The sequence below is a fragment of the Pinus tabuliformis genome, chromosome 5_1 (assembly GCF_031772625.1).
Source record: "Pinus tabuliformis cultivar Carrire ecotype Pingquan chromosome 5_1, CPIR1, whole genome shotgun sequence".
In the NCBI taxonomy this organism is placed as follows: domain Eukaryota; kingdom Viridiplantae; phylum Streptophyta; class Pinopsida; order Pinales; family Pinaceae; genus Pinus; species Pinus tabuliformis.
The window spans coordinates 36,782,891-36,792,161 of record NC_142305.1 but is presented as its reverse complement, the minus strand read 5'-3'; positions in this window follow the sequence as shown (position 1 = coordinate 36,792,161).

Genomic DNA, 9,271 nt, shown 5'->3' with positions numbered 1-9,271 from the left:
TCCATTCACAGTCAGGCCCTCCTTCTAGCGCCAAAAATGTTGATGCCTCGAAAATCGCTGCAACAACATTGGGGATAACCACCCGGTCCGGACCTTAGTACAACTCCTTTTCCGTTTGGAATAGTGGCTCCGACTGGGGATAATGGGACTAGTTTCCCAAAAGTGGATAAACAGGATGAATGGATGATTTATTAACTAAGCTAGTGATGGGCGAATAACTAAATCTATTAACAAGAATACAATAACTATGACCTATCCCGGGAACTTATTGAACTTTAAAGTGCAGCGCTTGATGGTATGTGTCTATAAATAGGCATATAGATGACTCCATTTAACATACATGGACATTATTTCATTCATGATTACTATGCTTAAATAGTTAAGCGAAGCGATTAAAGTGATATTACCACACTTATCATTTATATCATTGACATATACATGATTAAAAGAAATGCACATCATAAAACATCCAATAGTGGAAGGAATGTAGATCTGCTGTTACAACGCATGCATATAATCAATAATAGCAAGGATAATCACATAACAATTCATATGAAAGGAATGAATTCAGACATATATAGAAATACCTTATGAGCTACTTGACACTCCCAATATCAATCGCTACTTGTAATTCTTCCTTCAACGCAGAAACATTCTCAACAAAGACAATAGTGCACAATTGCATAAAAAGCTTCCTTGTCGAATTAAGAACAACTGGTCCAGTTTCATAAAATAATATTGACTGAAGCACAATAGTGCAAACTTCAGTCTTTAAGTCTGGTACAAAACTTTACGACCCTTTCCAAAACAATGAAAGGGTCTATAAATACTTAATTAATCTACCTATCTATAAAACAGAAATCCTATTTAATTGGTATCAATCAATCTTGATCTGATTTTTTTTTTTAGCGATCTGGCAGTCGGCGGCATGATTCATCAAGTAGGCTACTTGCCTTTATATCTGATCTGACTTATCGCAAGCATTGGCTCTAGTTCAGGTGGTTTTCTGAGGCGTGAGCTGAGCTGGGCGGCATAGGTGGCATCCTGAATATCGGGAATAATATACCCGATTGCGTCTGTTAGGCACTTAAGGGTGACTCTCTGTGAATGCGGCTTTACCAGGAAGAACCAATATGTATCCCAGGTTAAACTGTTAATCCCAACGATTAATCTCCCTTTTTCTTCTAGATCTGGATAACATGATTGCTCCAATGTTTTCAAAGTTGTCAACTTTCCTGGTGTACATTGGGAAATCATATTTGATAAATAGAGAGTATTATTAACTAGTTCAACTAGATTGCTAGAAGTTGATTTACATCTTGAAGCCGCCCTTTCTGCTTTCATTAACTGGGACTGCCATTCTGTGAAGAGTATATCTTTATGTGGTTCTAGGATCCTGGGCAAATTCGCCGCTTGTCCTTGATCAGAATCTTTCCAATCAAGAAATGCAGCTATGGTTGCTTCGGCTTGATCCAATTCAGTTCTGGCCTTCTCTACTTGCTTATTTATGGATGCCGTTAATTCACACAGTGGATCTGCCTGGGCGATTTGCTGACATAGAAGCTTAATTTGGGATATTAATGCAGTGTTTATTTGCAATGCTTCTGCTTTAAATTCGGCCACTTGTGGAATGCTCTTTATTTTTTCGAGCTGTGATGACAATTGAGCAATTTGCTCATCTTTTGTTTTCATCATTTGCTCATTTGCTGCCTTTAATTGTGCCAATGCCTCTGATAATTATTTCTGTTTTTGGATCGCGCTTTGGTCGATCCTTTGCTTTTCTGCCTGCAATTGTTGAGTTAGTTGACTGTTTAATTGCTGTTGTGTCAACAATTGCTGCTCTGCCTGCTCTGCCTTCTCCTTTGTCTCAGCTAACTGCGCCTGTAATGAGAAAATCTCTTGATCCTTGGTTTTCAGGAGAAGACTTACCTCCGATGCCTTATCAATTGTCGCTGCCGAATAGGCTCCCGCATACTGCGACAGTTTTGTCAGGTCATCGGAGGGGTCAAATTCCTCCTTCCAAACCACATTGCCCGTAACAGTTTGCTCTGGGAAAAGGGAAGGTTGATCAGTCCTTCTTCTTTTCCTTTGTCGTTTAACCACTGCTTTATGCCTTGGGCTGTAGAAGACATCCAGGGGAGGAATATCTTCTACCTGCAAAATGATTTGGTCGGAGGGGTCCTTTGGTATTATCTCAACCTCTTTAGAAATGGGTGGGCCGCTGGTTCCACTTAGAACCTGTGGTGAAGTGATATCCTGTGTATCCGTTGTCTTGGAAGTGTCTGTGTCCTTTGAACATTCCAACCCACTGATGATGGAATCAAATTGCTTCCATTCCTGGAGCAATTTAGGGTCAATATGAGTATCTATATTGACATCAATGGTGGTTTGTTTTTGCTTTTCAGCTTGGGACTCCTTCCGCACTTTTTCTTGCTCTGTCTTCTGCTTTTCCTCCTGCTCTCTCTTCTGCTTTTCCTCCTGTTCTCTTCTCTATTTTTACTCCTGCGCTCTCTTCTGCTTTTCCTCCTGTTCCTTCTTCTGATCCTTTTTTATAATCAGAGGTTCCTTTGACTGTTGCCGATCAGGCTCTCTTGACGATGTCGCTGGGGTTGTCGCTAGTAAATCTAGAGGCAGAGTTTTCAACCTCTGTTCTCTAAGTTTATTAAATTCAGTGAACCCTTCATAATTATATTTCACTTTGGTGAATGCTTTAACCTGATTTATTGTCTCAGCTGAAGAGAACAGGTCGTCAAACATATCTTCTTTATGATCAAATTTTGTCAATTTGACCTGTTCTAGTGCAGTATAGGCAACTTTGTTTGGATCAAACTGCCTATTTGGGAGAGTCGCCAGAGTCAATGATTTAATCTTCGTGGCTTCCTTTTCTGCATGTTTGAGATCATGCAGAGTATAGACACCACATCTCAAGGGAAAAGAGGGCCAGCCCTGCTTCTTATTCTTCTTGAGAGTCTATGTAACACTCTCAGCCATAATCTGGTAAGAGATTTCTCTTGCCAACAGTTTATCTGGTATGTATAAAGGGAGAACATGAGGATCGGCTTGGCTACCGAAAACTCTTACATAAGTGAATTTCTCCTCCCCGAACCATCTTCCTATTGAGGTTAAGTCAATTCCAGCTTGATAAGAAATCTTGGGAGCAGGTTTATCAAAAATAGAATAATGAACAGGTAACATAAAACAATTGCAGACTTGGTACAAATGGTGCTTATAGGAGGACTTCCATAATTTCTGATGGTATATGTGAATAGGCATGGGGTCTTGTGGCTTCCACCTCCAGCCGAGCACAGGAAATTCAGAATTAAAACACAAAGTATCTAAGATATAGGCACTGTAATAGAATGGGGGAATTATCCTTTCAGAAATGCGGGTCTTACTGCTAAATTCAAGAAGAGCTGAGGCTAGTTTATCTGAGAGAATAGTGGCCCAATCCATAATTACACTGTTGCATGCTGCTTCCATTAGGGGAACCATTTCTATGGTAAAATTAGCAGAGTCATGAAATCCCCACAATCTACACATCATTATTCCAGCATAACAATAACGAGAAGCCAGGGAATCAACTGAGTACTTACCAGACGACTCATGTTTGTGCTTTGCCGGATTTTGTCTCCAATCCTGGATGGGTTCAGATTCAACTTCATTTTCGTTTGCGAATTTCTCCAAGAACGCCTTATTATATATCTTCTCTGGCTCAGGCAAATGATACATTTGCCTTAGATCATCTGCCCTGAATGACCCGAAAATTCTCCCGTCTCTGGTGCTGAAGGTTCTATCCAGGATTGGGATTTCTTCAATTGCCCACCGCACTACATCTATGTATGGGAGAATTTGTTCCCTAGCTGCTATCCGGTGAAGGAAGGAGTCAGCTAAGTCCTTAAGAGTACCCTCGGATTTCCGAGTTAAATCCACAGTGGCTTGTACTGCTGTTGCTTCTGGTTCTTCGGCTTCAATCAGGTTGTAGGTGCCTTGCCAAGTAGTTCTGACGAGACCCAAACATGTAATATCAGATATCAATCCCTTCTTTTTGTCAGTGGTAGCTTGTCCTACAGCTGGCGCAACGGAAGTGCCTGTGGTCTTCTTGGATTTCTTCCCCATTTTGCCTGAGCTTTCTCCTTTGGATGAATTCTGCACAGAGGCGAAAATACACGTAACACAGAGAGATGACAATGAAAATCCAATATCGGAAAGATATATCGATCAAAGCGTGCTAAGAGATTAACTCTAAAAAATGGTCGCGGATACGATCCATGGGAAGATCTTACAATTATATTAAATGGCCGTTTAAAACCTGCCAATCCTTAAATGCCCATTATACCATTAACTGGCCGAATGATTCCTTTAAGCGTGCTTAGAGATGTTTTGGTGGTTGTGCGCAGGTGAATCATTGTTCGACAGATCAAGCTTTAAATATGAATTGATCAATATATCCCTCCACTTTAATGGCTTTTTTTGAAATCCGCGCTATATCATAATCGGGCGTTGGGAACACTTAAACCTTATGTTGACAATTTTGAAACCCCGATCGCCGATAGCGATATCGCATCGCATCGGGAGAATTGGGATTATATAAACATATTGATAGCATACCACCAATCGCCGATAGCGAAATCGCATCGCATCGGGGTGAATGGGCATTACAATGTGCGTAGATAGTGTATCGCCGATTGTCGATTGCGATATCGCATCGCATCGGGGGTATGACCTGGGGGCGCTCTTTAAAATGTGCATAGAGTATTGCCGATCGCCGATAGCGATATCGCATCGGCAGAAACCAATGTGTTATTTACATATGCTCCTTATGTCATTGCGATATGCGATCTTGCGATCGCTTTATCGCAATGATTTATTTGATCAAAATGGGTTTTTCAAAAAGGTTTTATATAATATTTTCCTTTGGTTTTCAGACCTTTTCAAATAATACAATATTGATACCAATCAAACTCTAAAGGGACCCATTTCGTATGATAATTTTGTGAATAAAATGATAAGAAATGGGGGGTTGTTGTAGAGCACAACACTTCCCTGCCACAGCATGGTCCACTTTATGTATTTGTCCTCATAGCTTTTGATAGGGTAGTGCTGCTCATTGACAACATCCCAGAATGAATTCCAAGTGGGTGCAACTCAAAGTATTGAGCCTGTGCTTTCATCCTTCTGCTCATAGTAGGTTTCCCACCAGTCCTTGACGTGGGGGGCTACTTTGAGAAGAGTGAAAATAATCTTTTCTCGATTGGAAAAATCATGAACAAAAAAATAACCCTCTAGCAGATTTAGCAATTTATCTATGGCATCTGTGTCTATCTGACCCTCGAATATGGGGATTTCAAAATTAACTTGTACCTTAAATGGTGTGGCATTTCCAGAGTAGCTGTTGGAAGTCGATGCATCGCCCCTGGGTAGCCACTGAAGGATATGGGTAAAGTTGTCCATCATCATGTTCCTTTGTCACTCGAGGGCTTCTTTGAGCAAGATTTTTATAGGATCTCCTGCCCCCTAGTCTTTTTTTCATCTGCCATGGGAGGCCGTCAGGATTTGCGAGGCTGGTCTTGCAAAGGTTCGACCAGTTCAAGCCCTAACTCCTTATATCCCAACCTTGTTGGGGACATGCAAAGAAAAACAGAGAAAGAGCAGACCACTCTGATACCATTGATAATATTTAAACAGTAACACAACAAATTACAGAAATAACCATAAATACAGATATGCAACAGAAATAATACTTCATTTCATTAATGTAAAATACTGGAATATGCTTACAAACAGAAATGGTAATAAACTAGTTAGGGCGATAGTAGCTTATCTCTTAGAAGAGATGTGGCAGCTACATGCCTCTGAACTATGTTAAAATGAGGCTTGAAGGCCTATTTATTGTTGAGAAACAATGGAAAACCCTAAACATCCAAAAAACCTAACCCTAGAAGATGAAATGCAAAATTGTGGGCCCCGTTTGGGTAAATTGGTACATCAACTTCTCAGGGTCGTAACTTTGGCATATGATCTCCATTTGGTGCATACAATAGCTCATTAGAAAGATCTATCCGGAAGTTCAGGACCCGAAAAAATGCTAAAAATAGTAAATTGTGCTACAATTAAGGAAAATGAAAAACTGAAAGGGACAGTTGTGGGGGTCCAAGTGGGATAGGTGGGTGGTCACCAACATCCACCTGGATCATTATCAGGGGTAGTAATAGCTGTAGAATCCAACTTCCTTTTCATCCTTTGTCTTTTAACAATGGCCTTGTGTTGTGGGCTATAAAAAACATCTAGAGGGGGAATCTCCTCTATTCTCAAAACAATTTCAGAGGTGGAGGCAACAAGGATGTGTTCTATCAGTTGAGTATTTACAGTCTCCTCTGTTGTAATTTCCTGAGTTGTTTTCTATTGTGGAGTTTGCAACTCTGGCGTTTGTTCCTCTATATTGAGCCTTTTATTAAAGTTGTCCCATTCTTCCTCTAAATCAATCACCAGGGGTTTTATTGGCTATGTGGAGTTGGCATGGATTTCAACTTGTTTCTCTGTAGATTAGGTTTTATCCTTTTCCTGCTCTATACTTCTGCTTTTCCCATTTTGTGATGACTTCTCTAATTCCCTGGTAGATTTCTCTTTGGAATCTGCTCCAGAATCAGTTTTAGAATTTTCTTTGGAGTCACCTTCTATACTTACACTAGGAGTAGGATCCCTTATTTGTTTAATCAATAATTGGTCCAATGGGACCTTTTTTAGCCTCCTTTCTCTGTACTCATAAAAGGTTTCAAGATCTTTAGAGTCAAAAAGTAATTGTGCCATATGCTTCACCTCTTTGAAGGTGTTATTCTACAAAAAGATGTCATTAAATGCATCTTCCTCATTACTGAATACTTTTATTTTCACCATGGTGGTAAAGTCTTTGACAATGCTGAATAGGTCATATTTCCTTCCATGGAATTTAGGTAATTGTAGAGATAACATAATCTCTGCTTCTTTAAATGCATGCCATAGGTCGTGTAATGCAAATGCTCCACACTGCAAAGGAAATATAGGCCAGATGGCCTTTTTCGCTTCCTTTAATGTTTTACTCAACCCTCCCTCACTAGATCTTTGATAGGCTATCTCTCTAGCCATCAATTTGTCTGGAACATAGTATGGGAGGACATGGGGGGAGGTAATGCTGCCAAATACCTTGATATACGTAAATGTCTCCTCCCCAAACTATCTGGCCACTGGGAGGATATCTACCTTGGCTTCTTGGGAAAACCTGGGGGCATTTCGGTTATAAAGCCATTTGTGGATAGGGAGCATAACTCCATGACAAATTTTGAAAAAATGTGGTTGAAAGTTAGATTCCCACATGTCTTTATGGTATATGTGAATGGGAAGTGGATTTTGAATAGTCCACTTCCATCCCATGACAGGAAATTTTGAACCAAAACAAATTGCATCCATTACATAGGCGCTCATAAAAAATGGAGGGTAAACCCTCGAAGAAACACTTCTTTTCCTTCTATACTCCATTATTGTTCTTGCTAAATTGTCAGACAAAATTTGTGCCCAATTCATTACAATTGCGTTAATTGCTGCATCTATTGATGCCAACCATTCTAGGAAGAATTTAGTACTATCAGGTTTGCCAAATAGTCTACATAGCATGGCTGCTGCAAAACTATGCGGGGGACAAATATACATAGTAGTGTACATGCCATTCTTGTCTTTCTTGATTTTTCCCTCATTATTTGACCAAGTTCGGGTGCAGTCCGCTGGGTCCTCGTTCTCTTTGGCAAACTTCTTGATGAACTACCTGTTGTAGATGACTTGTGGCTCTGGTAGGTGGTACATAAGCCACAAGTTGTCTAGCGTAAAATATCCCATAACCTCTTGGATTCTTGTCTTGAATTCTCTATCTGAGATGTCAGCTTCATCAATAACCCATTTAACCATGTATGTATAAGGCATTATCTTCGGGCGCGTATTTATGCGATGCAAAAATGAGCATGTTGTCTCAAACATGGAAGCGTTTGAGGAATCACGTCCGTCAACTGTAACCTTCGTTTCCAGAATCCTTGGTTGCTCTTCCTCTAGTATATTATTCATGTCCTCCCATGTAGAGGTTCCTCCCTCTCTGTTGCATGTAGTATCCATAAAAAGAGGAGTCATTTCCGACTTCTTAGAGATGACTGCCTTTCCTTTCTTCACCATTGCTCTCAATGATTTGCTCTGTGGATTTTTTCTAAAAGTGAAGAACAATAGCTATCGGATACACAAACATGATAATGAACATGAAATGAAATAATGTGGATAACATGTAAAGGTGATAAAAGGATTTTTATTCGAATGCCGGTAAGAAGATATCATATCACGTTAAATGGATTTTCACACATAAATGCAGTTAGCTATTACTAAATGCCCACTAATGCTTCATTATCCCTTAGCTTTAATGCTCATAAATGTCTGCATCGTAAATTGGGAAGAAAGCTTCTAGGGTGGCGAGCCTTTGAATTGTGATAATGGCGATTTTGCAATTTGCGAAGCAATATCGCAGATCGTAATATCACATTATTCATTTTCACTTTTCTTACCTTCTCTTGTGTTTCTGCGAGATGCAAGATGTGAGCCGCTCATTTATTGTTTCAAAACATAGCTACTTGTCAGGTTTTTCTATGTAAAGACCTTTTTTAATGAGTGGTAGACCTAAACATTTGTTCGTGATATATTTAAGGAGTGGGTCCAGGTCTTGATCGCGTTTTGCAATATTGACTGATGGTAAGTTTGCGGTGTTCTTTTGAATGCTCAAAATGCGATGCAATAAAGGTTATTGTCAGGCTAGGCAGTAACACCACAAAACAAAAACTGATTCATGTATTATTCCATGAGGTAGGTCTTTGTTATATACAACAAGCAGAGACTTTTCAGTTCATCTCCCGATGACTGTTCACATTTATAATTTAATTATTTACATAAATTTTCCCAATCACAAGGATTAGGTGTCAACATTCCCCCCCTAATCTGAAGGGATTTTGGTGAGTCCAAGCATCGTTCTGAATCGTTCAAGCTTTTCTCTTCCAAGCGCTTTGGTGAAGATGTCTGCAATTTGCTCATTTGTGGAACAATGATGGAGATGGATTGTTTTGGCCTCAACATGATGTCGAATCAGATGATATTTAGTATTGATGTGCTTCGTTCGATCATGGAACTTTGGGTTCTTGGCAAACTTTATTGCAGAGGTATTATCAATCATGAGTGGAGTTGATTGTACTTGTTTTACCTGCAAATCTTC